The sequence below is a fragment of the Pan troglodytes genome, chromosome 8, assembly GCF_028858775.2.
Source record: "Pan troglodytes isolate AG18354 chromosome 8, NHGRI_mPanTro3-v2.0_pri, whole genome shotgun sequence".
NCBI lineage: Eukaryota > Metazoa > Chordata > Mammalia > Primates > Hominidae > Pan > Pan troglodytes.
Window position 1 is genome coordinate 41,838,813 of NC_072406.2, and position 17,198 is coordinate 41,856,010.

Sequence of the window (17,198 nt, forward strand, 5' to 3'; positions counted from 1 at the left end):
TCTAATGTCAACAACTGCTTTTATCACAGATAATAACTTCCTTTTATAAAAAGGCTGTACCATCCTTACATGCATTTCAAATTAAATTTTTATGAACAAACACAGAAATACAGTATTTGGCAGTAAGCACGATTAAGTATACTTAGAGCAATCTAAATCTAAGTTGTGACAGCCAAGAACCAAGTTGGTTGCAGTTTTTTTAATAATCTATTTCTTGAGAGTTTTGTTAACTCTCTTCAGAACTTAATTAACTTCACATTGGGATGCTTATTTAAGTAAATTATGTGGTATGCCCAAACATGCCATAAAAACAATTATCAAAACACTCGTAATTCTTTAAAGCACCAGTGTTTTCCCAACCAAGATGGTTAAGTGCTCCAAAATCGGTTGTTTGTCAGTAGACAGGCTGGAATCAACTTATGAAAAATGGCTGTAGAATAGAGGAAAACACCAGCCTCTACAGTTTCCATGGAACAGGGCTAAGCAAGTGTTAAGGTTTCTATTGTTTTGGTTCTAGGTTCTGCCACCGACTTTCTGTGGGTTGTTCAAACCCATCTGATTCCAACAGGAATCAGATATATATAATTCCAACAGGAATCAAATATAATATATAATAATTTATTATATATTATATTTAATCTAGTGAATAATCCTTTATAGTCATGCAATGCTGCCTGTATCTCACACCAAAAACTCAGCAAACTATAGATAGTTAAAATTGAACACTTAAATGACAAGTGTCTGATGTTTCTAGTTTTGAGATGTGGTCCAACAAAATGATCATGCAGCAAAAGGGCTTAAGCCATGTCAGCATGGAAACAGAACGGACAGAATCGGTTACACATTTTCATCTCATTGATATAATAATGGGTAAAGTGTGGACTTCCATTTTCAGTGGTTTCTTGATGACATGCAATTCATAGAAAAAAAATGTACGGGTGCAGGACCCCGGCCTGACCCAGTCTCAAGCATCCATCTTATTTGAGACAAAATATAGCCTGGAAGGGCTCCACTGTGGAAATGAGAGCTTACGTTTCAATGGCTATTAGGCTAATTCTCAAACCTTTCTGAGTGGGATTAGTGTTTGATTTTAAATCCTCCAAAATAAGTACTGGTTGCATCAGCCCCTAATGAATAATCATTCTTATATGCCTATCCTACACCTTGGAACTACTCAGAACATAATGGCTGGAATCTTAATTTCTTTTGTTGATTGTTCTGGGTAAATCTTTTTTTTTTTTTTTTAGAGATAGAGTCTCACTCTATTGCCCAGGCTAGAGTGAGTGGCGTGACTGTGTTGCCCAGGCTGGAGTGAGTGGCATGATCGTAGCTCACTGTAACCATAAACTCTTGGGCTCAGCGATCCTCCCACCTCAGCCTCCTAAGTAGCTGGGACTACAGATGCATGCCACCATGCCTAGCTACTTTTTAATTTAATTTAATTTTTTAAGACATGGGGGCATCTCACCATGTTGCCCAGGCTGGTCTTGAACTCCTGGCCTAAAGTGATCCTCCTGCCTCAGCCTCCCAAAGCACTGGGATAACAGGCATGAGCTACTGCATCTGGTCCTTGTAAATCTTTACTGATGCAGTCTGGTGACTACTTGCAAGATAGTTGCTCTGTGTAGACTTTACCTCTATGCTTCTAAAGAAATGAAGGCTTGGAACAGCGATAGAATTTGGATGGATGTTTACTCTCACAGAGCTCAATCTCTAAAGAGGAAATATCTCTCTTTTGTTCTATTTTACAACATGGATAAGGCACAGTCACATCTGTTAAATTTCTATCATATTCTATAAAATTACCTACTTAAGGAGCAAACAACTTTATTGAATACTCGTTCCACAGAGTTCTGAGTTGGATGTTGTAAGGAGATAAAAAAATAAAGACACAGCCTCTAACTTCAAGTTATTTACTGCTTAGTGGGAAAAGACAGAATGAGTACATGTGAAAATACACAAAAACATAGTCATCAAAATACTCCTTGTGCATACTCAACTACATATGTAAATGCTGTGGGTGCTAGGTTGAAAAATTTAGGTCAATCAAGTGGCTCATAATAGGAATTTAGTTGAAGGAAAGCATGTAGCATGAGGAGTAAGACAAAATACTACAAGGATGATACTGAATGAAGTCTAGAAGTTCAGGTATTGACCCAGGAATAAATCCTTTGTTTAATCAAAGGTTTGTTCTGATGATTGGAGTTACTGATTGAACTTTATGTGATATCCTATAAGAAGCTCCAAGTGTGGTAGAGAAAGTAAGAGTGTTTCCCAGTTTCCAGGTGCCTGGTTCTTGAGTGACTGTAAAATCTCACACTGGGATGAATCCATCTGAGCTTGGCACTTCTTTAGTACTGGGGAGTCACAGGGAGCATTGAATCTCAAGTGTCAGGGTGGGTTTGGGAATGACAAAAGAATTTCCAAAAAGATGCCAGAATATTGAGCTGTTGGCCTGGCTTAGGCTGATGTCACTCTCTAAGCTTGGAATCCAATAGTCTTGGAAAGGCAAAGTGAGAGACAAAATACACTGATGCTGCTGGACAGAAAGGGATGGGAGGGTTCAGGTCTCACTCCCACAGCAGGTCCTGATGGTTATCACTGGACAATTTGTGTAAATGACATATTAGGATTTATGTGAACACTATTAAATATTATTTTTCTCCTTCCTTCCTCCCTCTTTCTTTTTCCTTCTTTCTTACCTACTTCCTTCCTTCCTTTCTTTCTTTCTTTCTTCCTTCCTTCCTTCCTTCCTTTCTTTTCTTTCTTTCTCTTTCTCTTTCTTTCTTTCTTTTTCTTTCTTTCTTTCTCTTTCCCCTCTCCTTCCTTCCTTCTTTCCTTCCTTCCTCTCTTTTTTCTTTCTTTTCTCTCCTTCCTTCTTTCCTTCTTTTGTTTTCTTTCTTTCTTTTTCTTCCTTCCTTTTTTCTTTCCCTTTGTTTCTCCCATTCCTTCCTTCCTTCCCTCCTTCTCTCTCTTTCTTTCATGCTTTCTTTTCTTTCTTTCTCTTTCTCTCTTTCTTTTTGAGACAGGGTGCCACCCTGTCAACCAGGCAGGAGTGCCATGGTTTACATATTTATTTTCCAAAACGATGCTGGAATATTGAGCTATTGGCCTGGCTTAGGCTGATGTCACTCTCTAGGCTTGGAATCCAATAGTCTTGCAAAGGCAAAGTGAGATAGCTCACTGCAGTCTTGAACTCCTGGACTCAAGTGATCTTCCTGCCTCAGCCGCAGTAGCTGGGACTACAGGCATGTGCCACCAAACCTGGCTAATTTTTAAAAAAATTTTTATGTAAAGACAGGGTCTTTCTATATTTCCCAAACTGATCTTGAACTCCTGGCCTCAAGTGATACCCCTGCCTTGGGCTCCCAAAGTGCTGGGATTACATGTATGAGCCACTGCATCCGGCCTAAATGTTATTTTTTACACTCCTTGCAATGAGGAAGGAATTCAAACTGTGTTGAGAGCCATGCAAATGTACAATATGTTTTATTAATTTTAAATCTTCTGCCTTCAAAGAAATAATAATCCCTGTGGGTACATAAAACACACTAATGTGAAAATAAATATTGAAGCTGCAGAGTGATTCACTGGGTGAGTATTCAATTAAAGCACGTACCTGATGGGGTGACATGAGGTTAGACCTGGCACCAAATGCCTTTGTTTTCTATCACTGGTCATGTGTTCAATTATCCACGTCTAACTCCTCTCGGCGTTAGCTCCCGTAACTGTTGCAAGGATCAAAGGAGATGATTTATTCCATTTCTATACATGGTTTTGTTGAAACTCAGGTGCACTAGGGAGTTTGCACACTGCTGGAGTTAGAAAGATGAATACACCAGGCATAGTGGCTCACGCTTGTAATCTCAGCACTTCGGGAGGCTGAGGTGGGAGGATCGCTTGAGCCTGGGAGTTTGAGACCAGCCTGGACAACATGGCAAAACTCTTTCTCTACAAAAAATGAAAAATTAGCAGGTCACAGTGATGCATGCTTGTAGTCCCAGAAACTTGGGAGGCTGAGGTGTGAGGATTGCTTGAGGCTGGGAGGTTGAGGCTGCAGTGAGCCATGATCTTTACACTGCACTCTGGCCTTGGCAATAGAGGGAGACCCTGTCAGAAAAGGAGAGGACAGGAAAGGAGGGGAGAGGAGAGGAGGGAGGAAAAGAAAGGAGGGAGGGAAGGAGGGAAAGAAAAAGAAAGAAGAACGCAAGAAAGAAAGAAAGGAAAGAAAAAGAGAAAGAAAGAAGAAAAGAGAAAGAAGAAAAAAGAGAAAGAGAAAGGAAGGAAAAGAGAAAGAAAGAAGGAAAGAGAGAGAGAAAAGAAACAAGAAAAGAGAAAGAGAGAGAAAGAAGGAAAAAAAGAAAGAGAAAGAAAAGAACAGAACAGAAAGAAAGACAAAGAATGAGACAGGAATTGCTCTTGAACACAGCTGCCCAGGGGAGGCAGACACTTAAAGGATGATAATCACAGTTTAGGAGCATTCAGGAGGACACGATGGAGTCTGTCTAGAGGAGACAGTGTGTGTTAGGACACTTTACATGACCAGATATGAAATGCTGTTAATATGGGAAGCTGTTAATGTGGGTTGCTTTTATCAGATTATTTTATAATAGAAATGATTTTTCTTCATCACGGAGAAGATGGCACATTTCCAGCTGAGATAATGCCTATCTTCTGATGGGTATTTATGAGGAATGCATGGAAATGTGTCATGGGTAACCTCACATTCTGCTACTTTAGGTCAAAATCTGACACTAGCTATGTTTAACCCATGAGCTACTCTCTTAAGAGAGTTCGGGGAATCTATTTTTCTTAGTTAAGTGTGGCACAGCAACTGAGTCTCATGCAGTGTGCCTGTAGTTGTGTCTAGAGCTACTATAAAGAAGAATACGAAATTGCAGTTAGACAGGAAGAATAAGTTTTGGAGTTCTGTTACAGGGTAGGGTGACTATAGCAAATAACAATGTAGTATACACAGTATTTCAAGACAGAAGATTTTGAATGTTGTCACCACAAAGAAATGATAAATGTTTAAAGTGATGGATATGGTAATTACCCTGATTTGATCATTATACTATGTATACCTGCATGTAAACACCACACTGTACCCTATAAATATGTACAATGATTATGTGTCAATTATAAATAAAAAATAAAATATCAGCCCTTGGATAAAACAAAAACAAAAAAGAAGGATACAGAGGTTGCTTTTTGAATTAGAATGTCTGAAACAAGATCTGGGTGGTAGGAAGAAACCAACAGTTGTTTGGGTCTCCCTCTGTTGCAAGGTTGGAGTACAGTGGTGCAATTGTAGCTTACTGCAGCCTCAGACTCCTGGGCTCAAGTGATCCTCCCATCTTAGCCTCCTGAGTAGCTGGAACTACAGATAGGTGCCACCATGCCTGGCTAATTTTAAAAAATTGTTTGTAGAGAGGGATCTTGCTTTGTTGACCAGGCTGGTCTCAAACTCCTGACCTCAAGTGACCCTCCTGCCTTAGCCTCCCAAAGCACTGGGATTATAGGCGTGAGTCACTGTGTCCGGCCTGAACTAACATTTGTATTGTGTGGACGTGTGCATGTACATACACACACACACACACACCCTGCAGAGATATCAGCCTATGAGTAAATAGTGGCCCATGATATTACATATGTTCTTTGACCTGTCATTCAACAAGAAGGTTTATGAATTTAGAACTGGTAGTCAACTGTGGACTTGTTGATTGCCTTTGTTTTCATAGCTATCCTATGCACTCACTTGAGAGCATTTTCTATGATGAATTCAAGCACTAGCCCATTAGTGAGCATTTACCTTAATGTTCTAGAGTCCTCGTTAGTAGAATACAGAGTTAAGGGCTATTTCAGATTTCAGTAAAGATCCGGACAGTGTCTCTTATTCTTTGTGGGGATAATTAAGAAGCTGTTGCTAGTGTCTGATGAGAAGTGAAGTTGCTGTTTCTGGCAGAGGGGCAATGAGGATCAAAACACATATTTGGAATTTTATGTTGTTCCTGAGCTCCCCTGCTGGGCCAGGATGTGGGTTAAATTTGCTCTCCTGTATTAATGAAAAAAAAAAAAAAAAAAAAAAAAAAAGACACAAGGGAGGCCAGGCAGTGGAGAGCAGAGAAAATAAAAGGCAGGGAGATGAAGTCAAATTTCCTCTGATCTCTCTTGGTGCTGCTGTCGACTCATCAGCCTCAGTTAATTATAGAGGCAGAAACTGAGCCACTGCCAAAATAAACGGTGCTGGGCACATACGTAGCCTCTTGATAAGGGCTGCATTTATCTGTGAGAAGAGCGTCTCAGATAAATGTGGAATGACTTACTGCCGGAACTTGGGACCTTTGTAAACCACGTCTACTAAATCTAGAGCTTGTTTATCAGCCAGTCTGCAGCTCCTTGTCCCTGCAAACATTTTTATTGGTACACATTCTGTTTCTCTTCCTGAAGGAATGGGAAAGCTGGCCTCCTGAGCCCTAGAATGAAAGTATCTTAAATATTAATATCTGGGTTTAGATGGAGTGGTACTGCCTTTAAAGTTCGTGGAAAGCTTTGGAACCATGACTCTGCTGCATAAAATTACTTCTCCCATTCTCTAGATGGGGAATTTTGACTTGAAGTTTAAGAGAGAGGTCAAGTGAAGAGAGTTCACAATTATTGTTGATAACAGTTGGGATGTGATCTTGTCTGTTTTACTGAAATTCAACACAAGACTTTCTGAGCCCTTTCTCTGCTATGCACCTTGCCAAGTGTGGGATTTCAAAGAGTGCCCTTGGACCTTCGGGGAGCTCAGTCTTTTTTTTTCCTTTGAGGCAGAGTCTTGCTCTGTTGCCCAGGCTGGAGTGCAGTGGTACAATCAAAGCCCACTGCAGCCTTGAACTCCTGTCCTGGGCTCAATTGATCCTCCTTGAGTACTCAGCCTCCCGAGTAGCTAGGACTACAGGCACACGCCAACACACTCAGCTAATTTTAAAATTATTTTTGTAGAGATAGGGTCTTGCTATATTGCCCAGGGCCTCAAGCGATCCTCCTGCCTTGGCCTCCAAAGAACTGGGATTATAGGTGTGAGCCACCCGACCAGGAGCTCAGTCTTGAGGTGAGATAGGCAAGACAGATACGTAGATCCCTAGTCCAGAAACACATTTGGAAATGTGTTCCCACCCTGCCAAACTCAATATTCAATACGTTTTCCATATCATGTATGATGCATGCATGGAGGAGTTCTTTTTTTGCTAATGATTAATGGATTAAGAAATACCATTTTCAGATCAATTTTTAAATACATTCTTACAGATCCATTAAGAGATTATTTTTATTCCATAAAATCACTTTTAAAGTTACAGTCTTTTATTCAAAATTTGGAAAGCATCAACTTCTCTGGTGTCCTCAGTCGTACGCCTGTGTGCTTTTTGCCTTAATAATTAAATAACTTTTCATCGCCTGAAAGCTCCAAGCTGGTTGACTGCGGGTAGTTAAGTGTTTATCTTTTGTTGCTTCTGGGTAGCACATCTTACTGCTCCTGCGTGCTTTTGAGTGGTAGAAAAGAGTCAGTGTTAGCATCAAATATTAACTCTGTGACCTACTTGTTTATATGCCTACTGTAACATGGCTTTGCTTGAATTTCTGAGGTTAGTCAAAGCAAATATCCGTACAATCTTGAGAACGACTGCACATAAACTAAAACATCTTCTGTCAAGATTGCCAGTAATACATTCCTTCAGACCAAAGCCTTAAGGAAAACTAGCTACTGATATTAATGGAGGGAATTTCTTAAAAGCTTAAGAGGAATTATAGGACTTTAGTACCACCTCCCATTTACCACTTTATCCTGAAAGATGTGGGGTGGAGGTCCTCCCCCTGGCTCAACTCAAGTGCCTTGTAGGGTTGTTGCTACAAGGAGGCACTGTTGTGTGAAAACTAACTGTGCTTTGTGTTTGTTAAACTTAAATATTCTAAAATAAGCATTCGTTTTGTTTGTCCATCAGGCAAAGTATGGGGCAGCATGAAACAGAAATATCTGGTTTCAAATAAATTGTATATGCTAAATTTTCACTGTGTATGTGAATCTAATTATAAGACAAAGCTATATAAGACATTCAGCAAGCTGTTTTCTAGGGATGATATTAGGTAAAACCTTAGAAATCACACTGATTTTTTTCCCATTCTAAAAAAAAAAAAAAAAAGCATTTTGGCTCGGTAGCATAATACCCATCTTTCCAGGATGAATCGTTTATATTTTAGAGGTGGAGAGAAATCTGATCCACATTAAAAGAAAGGCCAGTCACTAACTACTCCAGAAATCATATAAATAGATTGTTATGGGCCAGGCGCAGTGGCTCATGCCTGTAATCTGCACTTTGGGAGGCCTAGGTGGGAGGATTGCTTTAACCCAAGACTACGAGACCAGCCTAGGCAACATAGAACTTGTCTCTACAAGAAATAAATCAATTAGCCATGCAAGGTAGTGTGTGCCTGTGATTCCAGATACTCAGGAGGCTAAGGCGGGAGGATCACTTGAGTCAGGGAGGTTGAGTCTGCTGTGAGCTGTGATTGTGCCACTGCATGCCAGCCTGGGTGGCAAAGTGAGATCCTGTCTATAAATAAATAAATAGTTTGTTGCTAACGGTTGGCTTCAGTATTTGGAAAGAAAAGTTTTAAAAAATTTAATAAATGTTGTGCCCTCCATATCAATTGTTAATGACAACACTCAGTGCCATATTGTAGAAGATAAAATCACTCATTCTAGGTCTGAAGCTCTGTCAATAAAAGCAAATTCACATTCTCCACAGTGGGCAACAGTGGGGTACTTTCTATTTTTGGAGGCATGGCTGAACTCAAGAACCCCTGTTGTAATCCCCAGAGTCCCTTTTTCCCTAGGGATTTGTCCCTAGTTGTTCACAATGTTTCCATGCCAAGCAACAGAAGGGATTTCCTTTGAGATCTTCATACTGAAACAAACCATAGACAAATTCCTATTATTGAGTCATGGCTTTGGTTTACTCATCAGATCTCCAGCACAGGACCCTGAAGTCCCTATCTTGTGCTTATCACTTTGTGGGTTTTGTTTCTCTAGCGTGCTAGAGAAAGCGTTTTTGATTCAAATCAGCATAAACTGCTGCTAGGAAAGAAAGGGTCCCTTCTTTATTTGCAGTTTGGTAGCCAGGGTGCTTGCTGATTTAGCCTCATGCAGAATATATAATCCCTTCCTTTGTTCTTAATACATTTGCTGTGCCTCAATAATGAAAATTTCTACTTTATAGTAATCTGTTTATTTGCCCTCTCCCCCTACTATATATATATATAGATATAGATAGATATAGATAGATATATAGATATAGATATATAGATAGATATATAGATATAGATACATATAGATATATATAGATATAGATATAGATATAGATATAGATATAGATTTTTTTTAGACAGAGTCTCTCTCTGTTGCCTAGGCTGGAGTGCAGTGGTGAGATCTCAGCTCACTGCAACCTCCACCTCCTGGATTCAAACGATTCTCCTGCTTCAGCCTCCTAAGTAGCTGGGATTACAGGTACCCGCCACCACACCTGGCTAATTTTTGTATTTTTAGTAGAGACGGGGTTTCACCATGTTGGCGAGGCTGGTCTCGAACTCCTGACCTCAAGTGATCTGCCCTCCTCAGCCTCCCAAAGTGCTGGGTTTACAGGCCTGAGCCACTGTGCCTGGCCTCCCTCTACTATATTCTAGCATCTTCAGGATGACATAATTTCTCATTCCATTTAAAATCTTCCATAGTATAACCACAGTACTTTATACACAGTAGGCTCTTGAAAAATTCTGTTGAATCAAAAAATGCATTAAAAATGATTGCCTCATACTAGTAGACTTTCTTCCTTATTAGTAATTTTAAAAGAGGGTCACCCTGTTTTGATGCCTTATCACATTGGAAAGGGTGCATTAACAGAAAGAGGCCCCTATTCCTCAGTGGCTGGGGTTCAGAGAGTCCAAATGCTTCTCCATTCTAATTAGGTCATATTTTATTCTGAACATAACCCACTTTGAACTGACATTCAAAAGCCCCTTCTCTCTTCCATTTCTGCCCTTTTTCTCCTTGCCCATCTATCCTTCCTTCATATTGCTGCAGCTTCTTGTGGTTGAGACCTGTTCTTGTCTCTATCGATAGATTCTTGCAGTCTTCAAATTGGAGCCTAAAAAAAAAAGTGACTGCACTTTTTTTTGTTGTCGTTATTGCCATGGTAATCTGCAACACAACAGCTTCTGTATTATCGTGCTCAATGACTCTATCTCTACCAAGAAGAGGATGAAAGGAATTCACTATAAATATAATCAATAATAAACATAATAATAAAGTAAATTATGTAGACTGTCAGAAGATAATAAATGCCATGCTGTCCAAAATGAAAGAAATAAAAAAGAAAAGGAAGAGTGTAGGGCAGGATAAAGGAATAGTGTGTTTGAGGAAGGAGCTAAAGTTGTGAGTTTAAATAGGATGATGAGAACTGGCTTGTGACAATGTGAGATCATGAGATTTGAATAAAGTCTTAGACAGGGAGAGGAAGTGAGCCGTGTGGATCTTTGACGGCATGATGTTCAGGCTGAGGAAAGGAAGGAGCCTGGAGGTTGACTGAGGAGCAGAAGGGAATTGCTGTGCTGGAGCTGGGATGGTAGGAGCTGAGACTAGGGAGGTCACAGAAGCCTGAATCACATGGAATAGATGATAAGGGGCAAGGTATAGGAGCAGGGGGGCCTTTCAGGAGGCCAGAGCAGTCCTCCAGATGGTATTGGGATCAGAACAAGAGCAGTAAAGGCAGCCTCCAGGAGGCTAGAGCAGTCCTCCAGATGGTATTGGGATCAGAATAAGAGCAGCAAAGGCAGTGAGAAGTTGTCAGAATCTGAATGTGTTTTGAAGAAAGAGACAAGGGATATTCTTGATGAATTGGATGTAGGATAGGGGAGAAAGAGAGGAGTCAAGGATGAATCCAAGAAGTGTTCTGTTTTAGGCCACAAGGACGAAATTGTCATCAACTAACTAACATGGGGAAGGTTGTGGGTGCAGTGGGATAGGTAGGGAAAATCAGTTTAGTAGTGGACGTGTGAGTTAGAGAAGTGTATTAGATATTCAAGTGAAAATGATGAGTACGCTATTGGATATGCAGGTTTGGAGTTCAGGACAGAGGACTGGACTGGAGATATTCATTTGGGAGTTATCAGTGTGTGGGTAGTATTTAAAGCCATGGAACCACATGAGATCTCCAACGGAGTAAGTAGAGACAGAGATGAAAACAACAGCAACGACTGAGCCCCAGAGTAATTAGAAGTTAAAAGGGGCTAAGGACTGCAATGAATGTGCATGACAAGATCCATGTATTGCCATCAAAGTGAGTGACTGTTTCTAGGAGGGTAGAGGTCAAGATGCCTGAAGGAGGAGAGAAGTTTAATGACCTGTGATGGTGGAGTTTTGGAAAGATTATTATGTATGCATTGAACATGCTCAGAAAAGAGAGGAGAAGTATTGGGGAGGATGCCAATGGGCTGAGAACTGATGTTGTTGAAAAAGGTGGTGAACAATGTTGGGCAGGGGTATTACAGGACCAACATGTTTGTATGCCTGTTGTGCAGAAACAGACCAATACACCAAGACAGCAGGCTTTGCAGCAGAGAGAGAGTTTGATGACAGCAGGGAGGCCGAGTGAGCAGATGGGAGAAGACCCTCAAATCCATCTCCCCGAAGAGTTCTAGGCTGAGGTTTCCAAGGGGATTGTGGGGGGTGAGGGGCTGAAAAACTGTAGTCATTGATTGGTTGGGGAAAGGGGGATGAAATCATCAGGATGTAGAAACTGCATTCTTCAGTGAGTCAGCTTCTCGTGGGGTCCTTCAGACCAGCTGGCGTCAGTAGTTTCATCAGTATGCACGACCCACAAGAATATCTCAAATGGAAAGCAACATTTCACAATGTTCAGTTGTTATCTGTAGAGCAGTGAAGGGGGACTCTAATCTTGTGACAGGGTCTGTGTGATTCTGGAGCAATAGGTAGCAAAACACTATGAGGAAGGATCAGAGAACAGCTGACCCCATGACTAACACTGAGTATGTGCAAGCTTGGCTTATTTTTGTTTTCTCTCCCTCCCTTCTCTTCTGATTAATTGTATAAGGTTTCTAGGGACAGTTTCAGAGGTGATAGATGATGATGGTACGAGATTTGCAGTAGAAGGGAAGGAGAAGGCTCTGGAAGGGGAAAAGAGGACCAGCAGGGTCCCTCCATCACCTCCAGGTCTGCAGGAGGTGGCAGGAGGGCCTGGAATGAAAAACAGCCAGCGGCCGGGCGCAGTGGCTCACGCCTGTAATCCCAGCACTTTGGGGGGCTGAGACGGGCAGATCACGAGGTCAAGAGATTGAGACCATCCTGGTCAACATGGTGAAACCCCGTCTCCACTAAAAATACAAAAATTAGCTGGGTGTGGTGGTGTGTGCCTGTAATCCCAGCTACTTGGGAGGCTGAGGTAGGAGAACCACTTGAACCCAGGAGGTGGAGGTTGCAGTGAGCTGAGACTGCACCACTGCACTCCAGCCTGGCGACAGAGGGAGACTCCATCTCAAAAAAAGAAAAAGAAAAACAGCCAGCGCATGAGAGAAGATGTGAGCATTGTCCTCAGGGAAGAGTCAGTTTTTGTCAGAACAAGGAGGGACTATTTGGAAGTTAGATTTGGGATGTGAGGCGTTTTGCTATTAGTAGATCAGGCTGATGGCACCGTGGAGGGGTTTCAGGAGTCAAGAACAGGTGGGAGAAAGTTTCCCAGTGCGGGTTGTGCAAGCCTCCTGGCCCGGAGAGCGTGGGTGTGACGAGTGGCTTGAGAGACAGGGATGAAGAGCATGAATGCGAATGTACAGCACTGAGCTCGCGTCTGCCACATGGTAAGCTCTTAGAAGACCTCAGCTTCTTATTCATTTTGTCACAAATCGATTAATTACTGAGCTGAAGGACATATTAGAAAACGGTCAATAGCAATACTTCTAACTTCCAATCTGTACTTACGCTTGGCATTCAATCGATGTTATCAAAACCTGTGCCAGCTCCAAGGAAGAGAGAACACTGTTTTCTGATTTAGTTGCTTCCTGAAAGGAGCTGAGAGCTGTAAAACACAGGCAAGATTGGACTTTTCAATAATGCTTATATATTTACTTGCAAAAACAATATTAGAACTTTTTTTAAATGCACACATTATCTCCTTAGGGTAAGGGAAAAGGTTTTACCTTTTTAGTTTTGCATCTCCCCTTTGAGTGAACATCATTCTTTTTTCTTTAACTCACAACTTTACAAGGTATTTGGAGAAATATAAGGGAGAGATAGTTTCTGTTACTCACCTCTTTAAGCAATGTCCTCTTGTATACCAAATAATATCTTCCTGTGGTTAATGATATGAGAAACAGAACGCCTCTCCAGAAACCTTTTCACATCCCAGATTCAGAGTTCCTGAGGCCAGAATCTGATCTGACATATTTTACTACTTAGGTAAATCCTTAATCTCAAGAGTGATGAGAGTGAAGTCTTTTTATGTTTGTTTTTTAGAGATGGGCCTCTTTCTGTCGCCCAGGCTGGAGTGCAATGGTGTGATCATAGCTCACTGCAGCCTCAACCTCCTGAGCTCAAGTAGTCCTCCTGCCTCAGCTTCCTGAGTTGCGACTACAGCCATGAACCACTGCATCCAGTTCAGGTTTTTTGTTTGTTTGTTGTTTTCCTTAAAAAACACTAGTGATTCTATTTTGATTCTGACAACTTTCATAAGGTCCAGGGACAAAATAAATGTGTTATCTCTTGGGAGGAGATGGATTTATAAGCCCATGGGCACCATTCAGAGGCCATATGCCCTGGAAGCACTGAGGAATGTGCTCAAAGCAAACCCTTGGGTCATCCTTGACTCTTCTTTTGTTCTCACACCCACATCCAATCTATGAGGAAATTAACTTAGCTCAGGTAGTTTAAAAATCCATCTGAATGTTGCGGCCAGGCATGGTGGCTCATGCCTGGAGTCCCAACTACTCAGGAGGTTGAGGCGGGAGGATTGCTTGAGCGCAGGAGCTCGAGGCTGCAGTGAGCTATGATCATGCCACTGCACTCCAGCCTGGGCAACAGAGCAAGGCTCAGGCTGGTCTTGAACTCCTGGCCTTTAGTGATCCTCTTGCCTTGTCCTCCCAAAGTGTCGGGATTACAGGCACGGGCCACTGAGCCCTGCCTAAAACGTTCAATGTCAGTGACTTGGAAGAATGTTCTGGTGGACGGGAAAGCCCTGGATGGAGAGAGGATTCAGGCATTTGAGAGGTCAGAGAGAAGCAAGGTATCCAAGGACAATGGAATTGGCTGCTTGTTGCTCAATTGAATTGAGGCTCTACATTAGGATAATGAAAAGCTGTAGGCAGTTAGGGAGCAATTGAAAGCCACTTGTGAAGGCCTGAGGGCCTCCAGGAATGGGGCCCATATTCACTCCATTCAGTGTAGAAAAAGCAGAAGACCAAACTATGGATTTAATAGGCTTGCCTAGCTTCAAAGATGATTATCATTACACAAAGATCAGAGCACTGGTTGGGAAAACATGGAGCTCTTGTGCACGGGATGGGGACATTTGGGTGGATGCCTCCAAATATTTTGAGCTCTCAAACTCTTCTAAGCCCTCAGAGCCTGCAGAGGTGGCTCATCCTTCCCTGTTATGATCTGAAACTCCCCATATGGGCCAACACCACAGAGTTCTGTCCCCACGGGCCAAGGAGGGCTTCTCAGGATCCTCAACTTCTTGCCTGGTTGCCAGACCAATCACTAGAGGTAAGTCGCAACATCACCAAGCCAAGAATATTATGGCAACATTGATGAGCTAGAAAGAGACTGTACCTCCCCCAAACTGTGAAAAATTCACCCCCATGTACTAGAAGGAAGGAACTGGATTTTGAAGGCGCTTGATCAAGGAGGCAGGATAAAGGAGAATACAGGAATGTGAGGGCATTTTCTGAGGATATGGGACTTAATGCTTGGCAAAGACCCTAGAGGATGGTGCAGACTTGCTGCTTGGGTGGTTCAACAAGCCTGGAGATAGGTCCATGCTGAGCGGAGCTGAAACAGATTTTTAAAGGCTCAGGGAAGTGAACATGCTGGTATATTATGGCGATCAGAAGACCCATCAGAGGATTATGATGCCCAGGGAGGTCTGGAGAACACAGCATTCACCAAGCCATTGGGAAATTAGCTGAAGGCTTTCCTCTGCAGACCACAACTGGTGGTGTGAAAGGCTGTTGTGGAGTTGAATCCACAGAGAGTAGTGATGATGGGGTGAAACAGATGGGAATCTTGTGAGGATACTTAATACATCTAATCAAAAGCCAACACAGGCCAGGCACAGTGGCTCCCACCTGTAATCCCAGCACTTTGGGAGGCCGAGGTGGGTGGATCACTTGAGGTCAGGAATTCAAGACTAGCCTGGCCAACATGGTGAAACCCTGTCTCTACTAAAAATACAAAAATCAGCTGGATGCGATGGTGTGCACCTGTGGTCCCAGCTACTTGGAGGCTGAGGCAGGAGAATCATTTGAACCCAGAAGGTAGAGGTTGCAGTGAGCTGAAGTCATGCCACTTCACTCCAGCCTGGGCAACAGAGTGAGACCTTGTATTAAAAAAAAAAATCCAACAAGGATGCCCAGGAGGCTGAGGGTGTTTGCTCTATCAAACATTTGCAATTCCTTGTCTAGTACCTGCAACCTGAGGCAGTTTTCAGACCTGGAATCCCCCAATAGAAAGGGTGGCCATGTTCCCAGGATGAAGGACCCAGCAACACCACACCAAGTCTATGGGTATAATTCCTTTTGTCCTTCCCCAAAAGACATTTATTCAAGTGACTCTACTCTGGGGAAAAACTCCCAGATGTTTTGAAGATTACTGGATGCCCTGCAGGGATGGATGGAGGTAGGCATTGAGGTGTGCAATGATTCAGATCTTCACTGGAGAAAGGACTTACCTGGCAGCTGCAAGGAGTGTAGGCAGCCGACAGCTTCCAGCTGCAGCACCTGGAGGATCTGCTTCAGCTTTTCAACCAAGACCACACTTTTCCTGGGCAGCTCCCAGCCAATACCGGCACCATGGCGGTACCAAGGCCGTGTCTGTCCAACACAGGAATCCTCTTTGTTCCAGAGCTTCCCATCATGTTGGTCAAATCCGTGTCTGACCCACCAAAATCTGAGGCTCTCTCTTGTCTATCTTGTTTTCTACCCTTTTTCCTTTTGTAAGTGTCAAATCTGCATCGTGATCTGAAGGCTTTCCATGCTTGGGCAATCTTGATATTTCCTCTTACGCTTTTTACAAATATTACCCCCCACCCCAAATCTCTTGCACTTCTAAATCAACCTCATTGTCTACTTTCCTTAGGATGCAACTGACATGATGCTCTGGTCTGCTGGGTTGTAGTCTGTTTAGCCACAGATAAGGCAGTCGGGTGCGGTCAATGGCTTTGCAGAGGCTTGCTAACACATGGAAATGTTTATGCACATTTAAAAAGTTGATTCACAAAGTAGTACCAGATTTTCTCATTACAGTATTTTAATGCAGGGGCTCTTACAGTTAAAATATTCTGGAAGTTAAGTAGGAAAACTACATTGAAGATAAATCTAAGTTAATTACAGATGCAAAATTTTTGTTTTAAGTGTAAGCATCTACCCTACTTCCTTCAACCAGAGTTAGGCTGGGGTTCTGTGAATTGCACACAGACGTTTCTTGCTTGTTATGGAATTTACTTTTTGTATTTTGGAAGCAACTACATTCTGGGCAACAAAACCAAACTGGTCTCACATTTAGATTAAGCACCTTCTATGGCTGAGCCACTTCCTCTTGAATATTTGATAGTCACCCAAAATTAAGGACAGTGGTGGATACATTCTTCGCCTTCTGTTTCAACACTCTCTTGCCTTTCTTATTACCTAGTGCTATTTGTGGCACCGCAATCATATATGTTTACTAGGTTTAGACAACAACAACATCTTGGCTGCCACTTAAAAAAAAATATTTGAGATTCTTGACAACAGCTCAATTCCTTGGACTTAGGAAGAGGTCACACGGCTTCTCACAATGGCTGAGACAAGGGTGGGAGTGGGAAGGTCTTTCCGTTTCTTCATCCAGGCACTTAGTAAATAAAACCAGTTCCTCAAAATAGCTTTTATACAAAGAA